The sequence below is a fragment of the Musca autumnalis genome, unplaced genomic scaffold, assembly GCF_047663935.1.
Source record: "Musca autumnalis isolate F117 unplaced genomic scaffold, ASM4766393v1 scaffold_4, whole genome shotgun sequence".
Taxonomy (NCBI): domain Eukaryota; kingdom Metazoa; phylum Arthropoda; class Insecta; order Diptera; family Muscidae; genus Musca; species Musca autumnalis.
The window spans coordinates 165992164-166010596 of NW_027411977.1; positions in this window are offsets into that span (position 1 = coordinate 165992164).

Consider the following 18433-nt stretch of genomic DNA (forward strand, 5'->3'; position numbering starts at 1 on the left):
TGTCTCTAATTATTTAAAAGAAAATCACACTATTTTCTTCGAGTGTTAATACTTTTCTACGCTTATAATTACATTACACCGACTCACTTAGCCAAAATCTCAACCTTCACCAACGTCTAGCGTAGCGTGGTGCTAGCATACTGGATTAGCAGTCCGAAGGTACTGGGTTCGAGCTCTACTCCGAGCGAAATTTTATTTATTTAAAAAAACTTTAAAAATGATCTGGAACATCCAAAAATGCAAACAAGGGAAATTACAAATACAAATAAGTAAAAATTAGAAATTAAGAAATAAAATAAATTTACAAAAATAGCTTCTAAAAATAGAACTTACAAAGTTGCAGAACAAAATAGAAATTAAAATAAATAACTAAGGAGGAATCGAAGAAATCGATTATTTGTAATAATTTATGTGTTTCTGTAATTAAAACAGATCATATACCGTCAGTATCCGTCGTTTTCCAAGTGGCTGCTTAGCCGAGTCGGAGTGCGCCGGTCTACCATCACTAAGGAAAGGGGTTCAATCCTCGAGTCGGTCGATTTTCCCAATTGACTTTTTCATTCTTAAATAAATTCTTTAAAATGTAAACCAGCTCAAATCCATTTCTAAAACTAGAAAACAAAAGCCAACCCGCATGAATTACCAACACATGTCCTACTTCTAAAAATAGCTTGCAAAATGGAAGCCGCCGAATTCTAACGTTGTAATCTAATCTTACAATCACATGTCTCACACCACCCGCCCAATACTAAGCCCGGCTCATCACATATAACCCTGTAGCCCAGAGAAAGCGTGTCAGACTATCATGCTGAAGTTCCAAGTTCGAGCCCGGCTCTGGGAAAACTTAATAAAAATCTCTTTTAAATGCAATAATCAATAGATGATATCATACGAAACTAATTTACTGTCAATCTTATATCTATCTTCCTTAAAATATTATGAAACAATGTCCTCATCTCATGTTTTTCTTCTTTATAGATACCGATCGTGTACTAATATTTGTTCCATTACAGGTCGACCGTAGCTAATCATTGTTTCTCTTATAAAACAGGAAAACACTTACAAGAAGATGCGAAATCTAAATGTTTCAGCGGTTTCTAATCCGGTTTGCCTCCTGGGATTGAGTCGCCAAACCACATCAACTATTGCCCATACTGGCCAAGGCGCGGGAGCATGTCTAAACTTCGTTTAACAAATTTATAATGTTCTAAAATGTATCTTATATTTATTTATATTCTCGCTTTAATGTAAACCTGGCATAGTTATATCTTTTGAATTCCTTATATTTTAAATAATACGATACTTAATTTTACTACTTTCCATCTCCCTTTGTACTTTCGTCAACTCTTGTTCTCTTGAACGAAAGTAATATTTACTTTGCTTTACCAGTAGTCTTTTTAATAAATCCTTTCTCTTGCACTAACCGACTGGTAAGCATCTCTTCTCGTCTCTAACGTTTTTATATTTAATAAATTGAATTACGCTTTATAACGTTTATTGAAAAAAACTAATTCTTGTGTTTTACTTCTCTCCTCATTTCACCGCAAATTATTCCTCATTGGCTATGAGGAATAATTAATATCAAAATACAGTCCACTCTGCTCGTTGATGTTCCTGTTGGATTACTCCTGTGCCTCTACCAACAAGACGTCAACTTTATTCAAAGACTATTCTTGCTAATTTCATTCACATTTTTTATTGTCAAATTTTGGGCAGTTTTTGCAGGACATCGTAAATTACCTAAAACAAAGCATAGTTATACCAGATGCTTTTAGGTGATAAACTCATTTGCAGTAATAAGGATAAACATGTCCTTAATCGAAACGTTCAATTTATAAAATACATATATACACTATACTAAAAAAATCTCCAAAATATATTTTTTTGATTTTCATGTGTTAATGTTTGTGGATGTTTGGGGGAAGGGCGGTTAGGGCCAAAGCATGGATCTTTTCTGTAAATTGTTTTACTAGAACATTTTCTATTCAACGAATACAAATTTTCAAGTAAACTAAACTCGGTTGGCAATAATTACCTAACACCTTCAAAATATTTCAAATTGGGGAACCCTCATATTTCCCAAAGTGGTTTTCTACCTACGAAGAATAAACGAATTTCAAAATACAAACAAATTGGTTGGTAAATGCGCTTGGAACCTTTAAAATATGTCATATCGGCCTGTACCGCTCAATGGGGACTATGGGGAACAGATATTGACAATATTTTGTACAGATGTTCTCGATCCACTGAAACTCCAATATACCAATTTGCAGCAAAATCGGTTGAAAAATTAACCTATACGTAAAAGCGGTCGCGACCGATACGTGGGGGCTATAGGAAACCGCGGGTCTATGTGGCTCATATTTATCCAAATACGATCCACAAATATAAAAAACATTTTTGGAACATTTTAGTAATCTACATCCTTTACATTAAAAGTTATGAGTAGAGTTCCACTAAAGTGCCCATATTCCGCATTGTGCGACGTCGTGGTATTAAACTGTGTCATAGGTAATAAAACATACGAGTTTAAGAATGTTTTTGAGAACTCGAGTATTGATATTATATGCATTTCTGAAACATGGCTTAGTGCTATTTTTCCTGGCAGTTTCATTAATTTATATGGATACAATGTGTTCAGGTCAGATAGGGAACGTCGTGAAGGGAGTAACCGATGAGGTCCGTACTTTGCACATCGTGAAATTTCTATAAGACCTAGATGAGGTTCCAATAAGGACTCAATCGGTCCACTACTTCGGGTACCTCCCTCACAAAATTTCGGAAAAGTTCCGTTTTGGACCAGCTCTCGAATCGCTTCAGTTTTTGTTGTAACATCTTGTTTTCACCGCCCCATACGACGGTACAAGTTTTATCTGGGGCAAGTCCATACTTCCTGAGAAAATAGCCTGAAAAGTAAAAAAATCCCATATGTAGTGATTGGAGCGCAAGATAACTCTCGAACGGATCGGCCGATTTGGTCCAAAATTTGACTTCGTAATATTTTGTCCAAACTTAGCTTAAGTTCGAAGATAACCCATATACATAGGTACGCTCCTTCAGGTTCGGAAAAATGGTGCGCACGATAAGTCTTGAAGGGAGTGACCGGTGTGGTCCATACATTAAACACCCTAATATATCTACCAGATTTATATCAGTTTTGAATACGGATTATATTTGTCCACTCCTTTTCGTACCTCCCACACAAAATTTCGCTGCCTCAATTACGACAGTAAAAGTTTTTCAGGGGCAAGTCCATTCTTCTTAATAAAACTGCCCGAACGGTGTAAGAACCCCATAGCACCATATGTAGTCGCTGGAGAGCACTATAACTCTCGAACTGATCAACCGATTTGGTCCAAAATTTGGCTTTCGTCATATTTTGTCCAAATTTAGTCTCAATTCAAATGCCCATCTTCCGGTACTTCCCCCTCAATATTTAAAAAAATTTCACTGAAAATGCAAAATGGAATGCACGATGTTTCTTGAACGGGGCAACCAATTTGTTCAAAACTTTAGATCTCCTAATATGATGTCCAAATTTAGTTTAACTTCCAAAATGACCGATATCGATTTTCTGGTCCAAAATTTATGCGATGACCCACTGAAATGACTAGAGGGCGCGATGTCTATCAAAAATAAGATCAACTTTTGTAATGGACTATGTCGGTCCATACCTTTAAGTACCTCCTCCGCAACACTTTTGAATTTTAATCCTAATTCAGAGCCACAAAATTCTGAAAGACCGTAAATACATCTGATCTGTCCGTAGACGGTAGTTTAAATTCAGATAGGCTGAGGGTATATCTCTGTCCGCAAAGCCGATGGATACTTTTTTACTTGTTATTTATAATAAACGCATAAAACTACTTACCCACACGGTGGGTAAATACCCATTTGTGGGTATTTATTTGGATGTTTACTATATTGAATCGCCAATACAACATCTCAAGTGGTTCGGCAGTTAATGAGTTTTTACCCACCATTTGGGTAAATACTCGAAATCGGGGTACCCTGATATGGGGGCTATTAGAAAACGTGGACCTATGTTGACAAATTTTTGCAAGATTATTTTCCACATACTGAGAACTCACTGTACCAAATTTAAGCCAATATGATTGTAAAATGTAGCTAATAGGTAAAAATACCTTAAATCGGGAGGTACGGATCTATGGGGGCTTTATCAAAACATGGACCCAGGAACCCCATTTTCAATGCCAGATTTTCTTTGATATAAGTACGATTTGAGCCAAATTTCGTCAGCCTACGTCAAGTGGTTCGGCAGTTTAAGAGTTTTTACCCAACATTTGGGTAAATACTCGGAAACCATTTCACAACCTAAACCAAGAAATGTGGTGTAAGATGTTGTATTGCCGATTCAATATAGTAAATACCCACAAATGGGTATTTACCCAATTTACCCGGTATTTACCCATTGGGTATTTACCCACTGTTCATCTCTACATAAAACCAACAATTTTGACATTTTATCGACCGAAATGACCAAAAACTGCCAAAATTCATTGAACAGTGTGGTCCCGTTGTATGGGGTCTAAACCAAAACACTGACATGTGTTAATCATTTTTGGTACGAAGGATTCATACCTTCCAAGATGTCAAAATAGCAAATTTCAGTCAAATCTGTTATAAAGTGTCGCTAAAACACCCAAAATATCTAAAATCGGGTCTTACGGTTTGTGCGGGCTATGTCAAAAGATATACCTTTTTCCAAAGAAATTATACGTGCTTGTTTTATGCACCATGAAACCATTACATTTGACAAAACATTTGACATATAGTCCAAAGACACCTTTTCGGCATCTAGTTAACGTTTTTTCGTAGTAGGCTCCACCTCGTGTATGTTTTCGTTATAAAACTACCCAATAATTAATCGGTCATAACGCAAATAATTGTAAACACTAAGCGATAGGTGGCAACTTCGATGAACTAGACCTCAAAACTCAAAAATAGTAGCTCAAAATAATGGAATCACATAATATCCCAAGAGCTACAGATGTGTACTAAGTATATCACCAAAATAAACGGTACTTTGATAAACATAACATATCAAATTAGCATGAATTTTGTGTGTCCTATATATAGGACGCTGGGCATATCTGGGTTAAAGAAAATCGGTTAATAAATGTCGTTCCGTTCTATTTCAATTGGATACTAAATACAGTCGGAACATGTATTCATAAAAAATCCTCCCATCTTAAAAAAGAAAAATCCACTTTATTTAAACTGTGGCAAATTTGAGCAAGATTTGACTTCTGAATGTATTAGTACAGACCCCCTGCTAGCTTCCAAATCTGATTTGGAGGTGGACATATTTGGACATTTTTTATATTTAAAAAATATTTGTAAAAATAATTTTCAATATATATACAACAGATTTTACTACGTACGTTTTACAAATTTCTTCGTCCTTTTTTAAATACTTTAAAAGTACTCTCTATCAGTTTCCAGATTCATAATAACTTTGGTCTCACTTCTGTATATTAATGCAACGACACAACACAATAAATTTATATATTCTACAGCAAAAAATCTGTTTTATTTTTATACGAAAAAGTGTCAAAGTTGGCACTGCGCCAACTAACGGTATATACAAAAACTAATTATTTTCTGTTAATTTGAAGTGTTTTCTTTTATTTTGCGCAATAAAAAATTAAAATTTTTAAACTTCAAAAAGTTTTGGCGAAAAAATTCCTGATTGAAAACATAGTGCAATGTGATGGAAACATGCCAAGATGATTCCTGTTGCCAAATCGAATAAAGAATTTCGCCCAATTGCGATCTTGTGTTACCTGTCCAAAATCTTTGAGAAGATTCTTCATAAACACATTAGAGAATATCTTCACCAAAACTATCTGCTAACGGATGTGCAATCTGGGTTTTGAGCGGGCCACAGCACTATCCTTATACACAGGAATCTCTAATTCCCGTCCTCTGGCAGTGAAAAAAGGAGACCCACAAGGTTCTATTTATGGTCCCCTTTTAATCTCTATTTGTGCGAATGACCTTCCTACTCAATTGATTTACAGCCGTGTCCATATGTATGCAGACGATGTGCAGATCTACTTAAGTAGTCATCTAGATGATATAAATCAGTCCTTTCAAAAACTTAACTAAGATCTACAGCGTGTAACGCATGGGCCAGGAGAAATGGTTTGCTGTAAAACCCAGCAAATCCAAATGCTTGATTATACATAAAAATAAGCAATTAACTTTGTAAAACATACATATGTGAACAATGAAAGGGTTGAAATTGTTTCCAGCGCTAGAAATCTGGGTGTAGTATTTAACAAATCTCTCACCTGGGAAAACCATGCCAATGTTGTCGTTGGGCAGACTTTTGCAAAACTTAGTACTTTGTCTAACACACTCATTTACACCACTCAACATACGATGTCTTATAGCTAAATCCTTTCTGGTTCCTGGATTGCATTATGAAGATCGCAACATGTCTCTCATTATACTTATTCTCTTTATGGACTAAGATTAAAATTAAAAGCCCTCTTAATAAAAAATTATTGCTACGTGTAGGTGTAGAGCAGTTTTAAAGCGTAAGGATCATTAAAATCAACACAGTTGCGTTTTTTAAAAGCTAACATAGCGTAGGCTTTTGGAATGATTTTTTTAATGTGATGAACAAATGTAAGTTTGTGATCGAAGACAATTCCTGAGTCTTCTTTTTCATCAACTTTTAGCAAAGTGTGGTTAGTTAGCACGAATGATAGTTGCAAGGGACTTTTTAAGCGGTTAAATGAAAGGTGGAAAATTTTTCTAATTTGAGTTTTATATTATTTCGAATACACTATAATTCTAAATTATTTAAATCCAATTGCAATACTGCATCCAATATGGAGTTTTAGAAAACGGCAATGAATGCCATAACAAGATACTTATTTTGTAATACATTATGTGAAATCGAATCAAATCTGTATAAATTGTTTCTACCTGTTGTTTTAGGTTTAAGGATGCGCGACCATAATTCATCATAGCCGCTTCACTCGGTGACCGTAGGTCCATTGGGTTCAGCCTGAAATTAGAAAGAAATAAAGGGATAGATACAAAGGGTTCGTAGTAGAAGAAGAAGGAGATGATAGTGTGTGGTAGATAGCGTAAAAAATACAGATTGAAACGAAAGAAAATTTTAAGTTTGTCAAAACACCCAATAAAAACGATACTCTCAATTTCGTATGGGTATAGCACTGTCTTCCCAAAGCCATTTGCACGACTTTGAGAAACGACAAGGGTTGCAGGATCTGCTGTTGAGACTTCGGTGGGAGTAGAGAATTCGCAGTCACCCAATAGTCTCAGTCTAGTGTATCTATGCACTGGACAGCGACATAGCAGATGCTCGATCGTCTCTAACTCTCCCTCATCCTCACAAAGCCTACAGAAGTCAATGCCGGTACCGTCCCACTTGCAAGTTCTTGACCTAATGCGACAGTATCCAGTAATTACCCCTATCGCGATTCTGATCTCGGACTTACTAAGCAGAAGTAGTGATAAGGTTCTACGCGTCGATATAACTGGCCATATAAGTTTAGACACCCGACACATCGGTTCCTCATGCCAAGCTCGACCGGATATATCCGAGTAGAACTTTACGAGCTCACCAATGAAATGACACATCGGCGGCCTCACACAGCATTCAGCCTGCGTACTTTCAGATTTAGGGCCTGTGCGAGCCAATTCATCAGCGATTTCATTACCCACAATATTGCAGTGTCCGGGTACCCAGCAAAAGGCAACTGAGTTTTGAATGTTGCCAAGTATACGTCTACACTTGTGAACAATTTCTGATTTTATTGTGCAGGATTTAAGAGCTTTTAGCGCAGCCTGGCTGTCATAAAACAGGACTACTCGCCTATCCGCCCAAACTAAACCATCACGGATCAGTTCAAGGGCCTTCACTATTGAAAAACTCTACAATTGTTATTTAATTTATATGAAAGTCGAATACCAAGCTCCTCACAATATATACCTAATCCGGTGCCTCCTCCATTTTTGAGCCATTAGTGTATATGGCCAATCTATCCGAAAAGGGTACACCATGCGTCCATTAACCTCTCTCTGGTAGGTAGATTTCCGCCGTACTAAAGTTTAAAGCTGGTGTAATGTAGTCGCTAACTTTAGAGCCGATCTGTAGACCCGTCGCTTGTGAGATGCTTGCGTGTCCTACTTGTGAAGATCGCCATGCCAGAATTTCGTTTAGTCTTATAGCACTCCGGGAGGCCTGCAATTTAATCACCACATCCAGAGGTTAAAGGTTTGGGATCGCGTTAAGGGCCGCTTGTGGCGTACTTCTTACAGCTCCGGTGATTAGCAGAGAAGCCGTCCGCTGCACATTTCCCACCTTAGTTAGGTATGTCGTATTTTCGAGTGCTTTCCACCAGACCAGACATCCACATGTTAAAATGGGACAAACCACGGTAGCGTACAGTCAGTATATAATATGTGGTCTGAGTCCCCAGATTTTGCCGATCGAGTTCTTGCATGAGTACCACGCAATTAGTCCTTTTTTAGCTCGTTCCTCTGTATTTCTTTTCCATCGCAATTGTTGGTCCAGAACAATTCCTAGGTACTTGGCTTCCAGAGAGAGACTCAATTGCACCCCATCCAAAACAGGTAGAGAGAAATTGTCTATTTTCCTTTTCCTGGTGAAGAGGACAAGTTCCGTTTTTGCCGGATTTAAGCCTAAACCGTTGCGAGCAAATACCAAAAGATTCGATATAGTTGACCTTCCCTTACAGAAACCCTATTACTTGGAGATAATAATCGATTTGAATAAAAAACTTAATTTGTCATGAAATATCAAACATTTTTGTAGACAAACTTTTTGCTTGGATATTAAAAATCATTAGGTTAATAGAGACCTAATGAATTTTAATATCCTAGGCCTATCATTTAAATAATTAAAAGAGATTTTAAAACAGATTTTTTCCAAAAGATGTGGGCAATCAATATTTCCATTAATCAAATCAAAGAAAAACAACATAGAATAATAAGATAAATTATTTTATAATACACCAGCTGACCCGGTCCGCGTTGCTGGCCCGTTGTTTGGGTTCTCCGTGTAACCTTTAGTTATCTGTCCAGCATTGATACAGCCATAATTAGGCATCCCTCTAGAAACTTCATAATATAAATCAATGTTTTGACATAAATTCCATGTAATGGTATCCCCCAAATGTAAGATATAAAATTTCTTTTATTATACCCTTCACCATAAATTGACAGTTTAAAGCACTTTGTGACCCACATATAATGATCGGTGCACGTCAATTAACATTGCTATATATTGGATTGTTGGTCTCGGTTGGGGTCGTAAATATTACTGCAGAGAATTGTCAGTATAGGTCCACGTTTTGATATAGCTCCCATAGAACGGCACCGGCTGATTTTCACTATTCTTTAGGATTTAACATCATTATCACACCGAAAAGGCTGTAATCTGGTTTTGATATACATAATTTAAAGAAGAGAGCATAAATATTCGGATCGACCGAAAGACACGCCTTTTTATTTGCGCTCGGTATGCAACAGTTATAGGTGTACGTTTTGATATATCTCCCATAAAACAGTACCTCCCGATTTTCGATAGTTCGGAGATAAAGCCACTGTGGGGGGTCGTAAACAGTCTTGCAGAGGATTTTCAGTATACGTCCTCGTTTTGATATAGCTCCCATAGAACGGTGGCGCCTGATTTTCTCTATTTTTGGTGGATTTAACCTCATTTAGCCCGATCGAACGTAACGACATTTTTCTTCGCGCTCTATATGCCATAGTGGTAAAATACCCCTCAGCGAAATGTATGTTCCTTCGGTATATGTATGGCACAATTTATATAATTCATAAAAAATTTACTTCTATAAACTGTAGAAGTTATTATCGAGATTTTGCTGTATTTAAAAATGTATCTTTATCTAGCTATTCCAAGGATTGAAATCAATGCTCATGAAGTTTCAATTCCTAAATTTTGAGATTTTATCCGTAATTGTAATATTTTTAAAAATCGGACACTATCGCGGTATTTTGATTCTAATGATGATATTGTATTGTATATCAATAACTTTGTCTGATGTCCAATCATTTTTCTGGAATTTCGATCTAGTGACACCTCAAGTTATCGGGATTTCACTGTATTCCAAAATGTGGAGCTGATCGCGCTATCCCACTTATTGTTTAGTGTTCATCGTTTTTAGGCACACTTACAAAATTATGTATATTATCTGAAATAATAAATGTTTGAACATTTTGTGATGACCATTATATTTCACTTCCGCGTAGACCATTCAGGGTCAAAGCGGTAATTACAATAGTATTGTAAACAATACGTTCAAAAATATCATGGACATGAACCTCGGGTCACTACACTTAGCCGTATTAAAATAGCTCACAGCCGCGTTATCCCACTTGTTCAAGCTAGTGTTTATATCATTTTTGTGTCACGCTTACTTAAATTATGTATATTAATTGAAATAATAAATTTTTGATAACTTTGTGATGACCGCGATTTCAGATTTTATTAAAAACATTGTTGGGGAGGACCACCGGTCTCTACTCTTAGTCGTATAAAAACAGCTTACGACCGTTCTAATTAATTGAAATAATACATTTTTGAAAGTTTTGGGAAGACCGCGATATTTCACTTCCGCGACGACCATTCAGGGTCAAGACAGTAATTACCATAGCATTGCAAACAATATATTAAAAAGTATCTTGAATTTCGCGGTTTTCCTAAAAAAATTGTGGGGAGGACCACCGGTCACTACACTTAGCGGGTTAAATTAATAGATTACGACCTATTCTCAGACCTAAAAACTCCACATACAAAATTTTATAAGATTTCCCAATCGATTTTTCGGAATTGCTATATCGTGACATCTCAAGTTATCGGGATTTTATTGTATTCCAAAATATGGCGTTGACCGCGTTATCCCACATATAGAAGCCAGTGTTATAGCGATTTTATAGTCACGCTTACTAAAATTTCGTATACTATCTGAAATAGTACATTTTTCAATAATTTAGGATGACCGCGATATTTCACTTCCGCGACGACCATTCAAGAAAATATATAGCCTATTTTCACCACCGGTGTTCCCAGTGCATTATCGGAAATTTTCCAGAAAATCTATTCAGCCGTTCTTGAGTCTTTTCGTTTTTGAATAATTTGGGATGACCGCGATATTTCACTTCCGCGACGACCATTCAAGAAAATATATAGCCTATTTTCACCACAAGTGTTCCTAGTACATTATCTGAAATTTCCAAGAAAATCTGTTCAGCCGTTTTTGAGTCTATTCGGAACATACAAACAAACAAACATACTAACATACACACATTGCCTTTTATATATTAGATTATGTGAAATCGAATCAAATCTGTATAAATTGCTTATTCCCGAAAACCTGCTAATGTAATAAATTTTGTAATATTTTTGTTTTACACAAATAATAAATTCTTTTTATTTTGCAATGGCATTTGTATTGCATCTTTGAACTGCAAAAAAATCCGAAGAGTGCCTTTTAACTCCATGCAAAGTACTGCATCAAAACACGTGCTTTGGATGCAAATTGGATTGCATCCTATTTTACTCTAAAGGGTTAGTTAAAATGCGATTCCAAAGTGATAGTTAAACTGCAGTGCCAAGGGATTAGTTAAAATGCAGTGCTAATAGAGTGCATCATTCAGTAGTCACGCTATTGTAAAAATCATGAGTGGGAATGCACAATTTGATGCACTTCCAAATCACTTGTACATATGATTTAACTGCATCTTTGGAGGCAAACATTTTGCTTGGATATTAAAATTCATTAGGGCTCTATTAATAGGCCTATTATTTAAATAATTAAAAAAGATTTTTTTCCAAAAGATGTGAGCAATCAATATGTCCATTAATCAAATCAAAGATAAACAACATAGAATGCATTTTTCTTCTGAACTCTAAGGTTTCCAGACTAATTAATAGAGCAGTTATACAGTGTAAGGATCATTAAAATCAACACGTTGGGTTTTTTAAAAGTTAACATAGCGTAGGCTTTTGGGACGTTTTTTAATGTGATGAACAAATGTAAGTTTGTGATCGTAGACAATTCCTGAGTCTTCTTTTTTTTCATCAACTTTTAGCAAAGTGTTGTGTTTTAGCTTGAATGATAGTTGCAAGCAGGGACGTACGCAGGGGGGGGGGCACAGGGGGCCCGGGCCCCCCGTAATGGTTTGGTCGAACAAAATTTGTTAAGCTACTGTAACTACTTATTATATTTTTTTCTCATAAAAATGTTTGTATGTTTAGGATTTCAAATTAAAACTTATACTTTTCTTAAGTTTCTGAACAGAAAATGTTCATCATTAACAAGTTTTGTAAGAAAATATTTGAAAATTTTTGTTTTTATGCTGTTTTTGAGAGAAACTTCTAATGAAATCTGAATTACTTCTTCATGTCATATCATTCCACTATCAAATGCGAATTCCTTAATGAATGTACTCCAAGTTTATGTCATATTCGAACTATATATAGCTCTCAAAGCTTAAAACTCATTCTGTTACAACAAAAATAACGAGTTGAGTATTGTGGGAATGGAAGTATATGAAAAAATGTCTATTGGATAAAATTTATGAAGAGTCAGTCCTTCGTGGACTACATCATGAAAGCCATTTAGAAATTTGTTTTACTGGCATCGCCAAAATTTTGTTATCCTATTTTAGACAAATTAGCTGCTAAACAGTATGAGAAAATATTGAAGACAAATGAATTTTTGTGTGTCACTTTATTTTTTTCTTTATCATCGCCGAAGTATAATTGTAGCCTCAGACTTTAAGGTTACGAGATTATATACACTAGGATACGAAACAAATAGGTCTCATCAAAATAATGATTTTAGACTCCACATATGTTTGGACGATATTCGTTTCAGACAAAATGGAAGTACTTACGTCTGTATCTCTGTTTGTCTGGCAGGTTGGAACTCATGATAACTCTCGAACGGATTAACCGATTTGGTCCAAGATAGTGATCTCGTAATGTTTTGTCCAAATAAAATTTAAGTTATATCGGTACCTCTGCCATAAAAGTTAAAAAATGTTAACTAAAATGGTCGAAGGGACTGACCGATTCAGTCTAAAATCGAACCTAGTATGGACTACCTAGGTCCACTCGCAAATTTACTTCCAAAAGTACATCAAGTTCCAAGAGAATTTTTTGGACAACATCTTCAGGTCCCTCATACAAGTCTAACATAACTGCAGTTTAAAGACTGTTCGAGGATCCTTTGGACATTTTGTAGTCTTGTTTACAGCGATATCCTATTTTTCGTGGACAATTTCATGCTTCCTGACGAAAATGTACATACTACGGTGACCAACTAAAATAGCTTATGGGCGCGGTAACTATCGAGAGGAGTGTCACTCAAAATAAGATCCGTTTCCAAAATTAACTAACTTATTATTAGCGAATAATTATGTGGGGTTCAATAAGGATCGATTGTTATTTGTCAAAACTATATAGAACTAAGTCCATCAAAGTATTTGTCATCGAGTCCAAAAACTTCTAATCGTACAATTAAGAAGAACAAAAATTATAACGCTTCTTTTGTAACATTATATTAAAAGTAAAAATAATCCTGGAATCAGACTCTATCTCCTGCTGTAAATAACATTGTGCAACATTTTTAAGGTAATCTTGTGCAAACAATTTGAAGGGACGATTTTGTGAAAGTACAGACCCAAAATACAAAAGCCCTAGTTGCGTTTTGTTGAGTCAGATCCAGCTCGGATTATCCAAACATTGTTAAATATTGACTTTTTAAAGCAACTCGGGGCTATATCTCTGAAACCAATGAAAATCTTCTTCTGACCTCTGAAGCAAATTTGTAGATAAGGGCCAGACCAAGGCAAATTTATATAAGGTATATGCATGAATTACAACAAGTAACAAATTTACAAAAACAACATTGTTGTTATTGAAAATTAATTGTCAAAAATTAATATTGAATAATAGGGTCGTTCCAAAAATTTTTTCAGGAAAGGCATAAATACATTTTGACAATCCTCTAAAATAGAACAAATTTGAATCAAAATGTAAAGCATACCGAACTGTCGTAATTCATTGTTATTACACGTTTACGGTGAAAAGAATAATTTTATGGTAGCAAATTTCGAAGTTTCAAATTTCATGAAAACTAAATGTACAAAAAAAGTAAGAATACAGCAGGTTGTCACTTCTACCTTGTATAAATATGCCTTGGGCCAGACTAAAATATTTGGATAAATAAAGAACTGGAAAAAGTACATTTATTGCCTCAAATGTTATAATATATCTAAAAATTCCATAATTTGTATACATTACGCACCATATCTCCAAAACTGTTAAATTTTTCTTAATGTTTTCGTTTGGAAACATATAAACGACAGACGATATTCTTAAAAATTAAGCTAAGATCATCGAAATAGTGAAAATCTTGCTATAGCAGAGAAAACGGCAATTCTTTGTGTTTGTAAAATTCTGCGATAAACCATAACGTGGACCTATATGATTATATTCTATTTTCAATTCTAAATATCCTACTCTGTAAATATTTAAAATTGTATCCTAAATATTATGAATTCTTTCTATAGAATTTATATGCTATGTATCAATATTTCATACAAAATTCGAAAAATCTATTTTTTTTGGCTCATTTTAAAGTACATGTAGAATAGAATATGTGTCAAAATCTCCAGTCCATCGGAAAAATTTACCGAGATATGAGCTTTTGAAGGGAAACATTTATTATGTTTTGTATGTAGCATAGAAACTTCCTCGAAGAGGCACTTTTGAAAGCGGTGCCCACTGTAGCCCGAAAACGGATGATCCGGTCTTTATATGTTTTTGTGGGACTATTATACACATAAAGCATGTGATTAACCGAGAGAGTCTTTAAAAAACTGCTGACGGAGTCCAACAAAAATATCAATTTTTTTACAGTTTTTTATTTTTGTTAAAATCGAAATTTCGATTTTAACTTTTCAAAATTTTTAAAAATTGTTTTTTTTTTTTAATTCCGTTTCGATAATGGACAAGATTATTAGGTTCGTAATGATCCCACAAAAATATATGCTGATCGGTTTATTCTTTTTCAAACTACAGTGGATACCGTAAACTGCTTTAGTAAAAACAGTGCTATATAGACGGGCATTTGTCAGAAAGATTTTTTCAAAAAAAAAAAAAGAAAAAAAATAGAAGGTAACCCATGGTTTAATAGATTTCTTAAACAAATGCATGAAAATGGATTCTTATAAGTGGCCATAACCCATTAAAATAGCTTTACGTAACGCTACACAACATTTTTAATTTCATGATTTTTGGTCAAGTTGTAAAATCTAATCAAATCGGTATAAATTGCTTCTACCTGAAAACCTGCACCAATCGACAATAAAGAATAGTCAGCAAATACAGAAAGATTCGATATTGTTGAACTTCCCTTATAGAAACCCTATTGCTGGGAAATAATAATCGATTTGAATAAAAAACTTAATTTGTCACGAATAATGTTTTCAAATATTTTTGCAATGACTGTAATTTTTGCTATAGAAACATAAGATGAAACATCCTCTCTACACCCTTTTTGAATAAAGGATATTCCAAAAACATATCGGATTTGTTTTGATTTTCAATATTGATGATATATTGTTTATACAAGAACTCACCGACGTAGTAACATCATAACAATTACAAATTTCACTGTGAACCGAAATTTTGGGGCAGAGATAATTCATTTTGGGGATGAAAGCCCTTGGTGAGTATATTCAGAATCCCGAAGGACAAATCCGTCGTGAGTCGAATTTTCGCTCAAATTTTAGGTACGAATCTCATTAACAACTAATCGATTTTGTCGCGTTTTCATGGTCATTTTTTAAATTTACCCTGTTTTAGCTCAGAAACTATGTCTTGTGTTTTTGTATATTCTGTATATTCGAACAACCAATAAATAACGAATATACAAAAAACAAAATATAGTCTTTTTCTGAACAAAACCGGGTAAATGTCAAAAATGACAATGAAAACGCGACAAAATCGTACTTAAAATTTTCTGAGCGATACTTGTCCAGAACATTTCGAAGCTGAAAATCGTCATCTTGTGATACTTTTATAGCAGTTCTTAAAATAAGGGACGAAAAAGACATCGAAGGAAGCGAGTTAGAAGGTCGAAATGCTCTACGAAAATAATACTCATTCGATTTGACTGAAGACATGCCATCTCATAAGCTAGCTAAAACTATAGTTAACCAAGATATAACGCTAATTACAAGGTTTTCAGCAGAAACTTCATCACGCCATACCTCGGAAGTTCGATTCGCGGCGGATCTGTCCTTCGGGATTTTTAATATACTCATCAAGGGCTTTCATACTCAAAAAGAATTATCTGTGCCCCAGATTTTCACCTCCATTTTGTGCCACAGTGTTCTTCATTATGTTCGAAATTTGCAAAAAAAACTATATCAACCATTTTTTATGATATAATTTCTATTCCACCGAAGATTCCGTTGAGATTATTTGAAACTAGTATCTTCCTACAAATTAGTAAATGTCTATCGTACAAAAAAGGATTTTTCTGTCGTATTTTTATGTTTTGTTCGACCTTTCGAATGTTAATAAAATCAAGATTATTGAGATAGAGGTCAATGTTTATATTTTATTTATTGCATATTATTTTCAATATTTGGAAATTACATTAAATTTCATCTTCAGGGATTTTTCTGTCGATTACTCTTTGAATTGTATTTTGGGAAGTACTTTCAATGGATCCACATTTCTAGAATTGTTCCTTTTTCCTTCTTTTGCAGAGACCTTATAACGACATACGAAATCAAAAAAGAAAAAAAACTGATCGGAAACAGATTCAGATTCGTCAAGATCTCAACAAGTATCAGTCCGCTTTGAGGACAGGAATATACCCTGAGCCTGTGTGAACTGAAACTTTATTCTATGGTCAGATCGAATAGCGGTTACACAACCAAAACCCAAAGCTATATGTTAGGAGATTTTCAGAATTGTTTATCCACTTTCGGACGTATGAACTCCCCAACAAAATATGGATTTTATCATTGATCACAAATGTTACGGAGCAGGTACCTGAAGAAATGGACCGGACCGACATAGTTCATTTTGGAAGTAGATCTTATTTTGAGAGTCATTCCTTCTAAAAGATATTGCGCCTACCAGTCATTTCAGTGCGTCACAGTATAATTTTCAGTTTTTTTTTCATGAAATATGGACTTGCCCACCAAAAACATAATACCGCTCTAAACACAAGGAATACCGACCTTAAACTGCATTAAACTACTATTTTGAAGGTTTGCAGGGATGTACCCATTTTCGTGCTAAAACTAAGTTTGGATAAAATATTACTAAAATCAAAGTTTGGGACAAATCTGTTGCTCCGTTCAGTAGACCGAAAATCACCATCTACGAACTTTATATAAAGCTCGCAGAAATATTGCTATAAACAATGATTGGACCAAAGCCATATCCGGTTCGTACGTTGTCGTGCGTACCAGCCACTACACATGACGGCCGTAGGTGTCCCTTACAGCTTTCGGGCCGTTTTGTCTGGAAGTATTGACTTGTCCCTGACAAAAATTTGTATTGTAGTAATAGGGGCCCCGAGAACAATTATTGCAAAAACGCAAAGCGTTTCCAGTGAGGTATTTTTATTTATTAATTTATTTATTTCATATTTAGAAACATTGTGGCGTTTTTTTATTGGGATAGCGTTTGCAATTTTGTTTTTTTTTTCCAAAATAGTCTGGCTTAATCCCATTGTTGTTGTTTTAATATTTTAAAACAACTAGTTTATTAGTGGAAAATATTTGGCATTGTTCGCCAAGGGGTAAGGCAGGGAATACTATAGTTTCGATCCACGCCACTGGATCTCATCAGTTCCCTTGTTTCTTGTTTGTGGATATTCTCCACCGAAGTTATTTTTCAATAACTTCTTCAACTAGAAACTTTTTATACCCAAACATCAATCGTCAGCTCGAAGTATAAAGGTAAGCAAAGAAAAAAGTTCAATGAGAAGTTTTTCCTTGGCAACCTCACACCACTCCGACGAAAGTGTCTGCGAAAACAATTCAAACCTCTTCCACTAGTATGTGTCGTCGAATTTCGACGAATGCACACACCAAAATTTGGTTGGTCTGCTTTACAGCAAAAACAACACACGTCGTGCCAGTGTCTTGAAATAGAAACATTGTGGCGTTTTTTTATTGGGATAGCGATTGCAATTTTGTTTTTTTTTTCAAAATAGTCTGGCTTAATCCCATTGTTGTTGTTTTAATATTTTAAAACAACTAGTTTTACTTATAACTAAATTATTAGCATACTGAGGTCTTAAGCTTACACAGGAATATTAACTAATTATCCAGAGAGGTCTTAAACTGC